We start from the raw sequence: 655 nt of genomic DNA on the forward strand, positions 1-655 counted from the left end.
GCTTGGGGTGGGGGCTTCGGGGAAAGAGAAGAAAGAGGAAGCTCCGACGAGTTGCTTCCTTCTCTCACTGCGACCCAGCGCCCCACTTCCTCCTCCTACTTCTATTTTCTTTGGGTGCTCTTAACCCTTAAAATGCCTGCACCTCTGCCCGTGCGGATGGGTAGCTTCACTCCGATCCTTCTGCGGGAACCTTCATAGAGATGCCAGCCAATCTCGACTTTCGGCCACTGCTCCTCCAACCTCTGTTCTGACTTCTCATTTTCAGCTGTGTCCCAGCCCCCGGGGGCGGGCGGTGGTGAGGTGGGGAGGGGGCAGTTCCTGTTTCCAGGGTCAAGGCCCTCTTCTTGCCTCTGCCTTCCCTTCCGCCACAGACGACACGGCAGACTTTGTTACATCAAGAGATGGAAAAACGCCTCAGGGACTCCCTCAAGTCTCTGCACTGTTTCTCAGTTTCCTTGTATACAAAATGGGGATAAGAAGATGGCTAAGAGAGAGAGAGAGAGAGAGAGAGAGAGAGAGAGAAGGTTGGCTACTTCTCAGGCAGCCTTCGCAGTGAAAGAACAGCAGTTTATTTTAAGGTTAGCAAGGAGCAAAAGCCGAAATCGCCACTTCCACTACTGAGTGGGAGTCTGTATCACCACGTCTGTTAGAGGCG

The sequence above is a fragment of the Carlito syrichta genome, unplaced genomic scaffold (genome assembly GCF_000164805.1).
Source record: "Carlito syrichta isolate Samal-C Ts95f unplaced genomic scaffold, Tarsius_syrichta-2.0.1 Scaffold305117, whole genome shotgun sequence".
NCBI classification, from domain to species: Eukaryota; Metazoa; Chordata; class Mammalia; order Primates; family Tarsiidae; genus Carlito; species Carlito syrichta.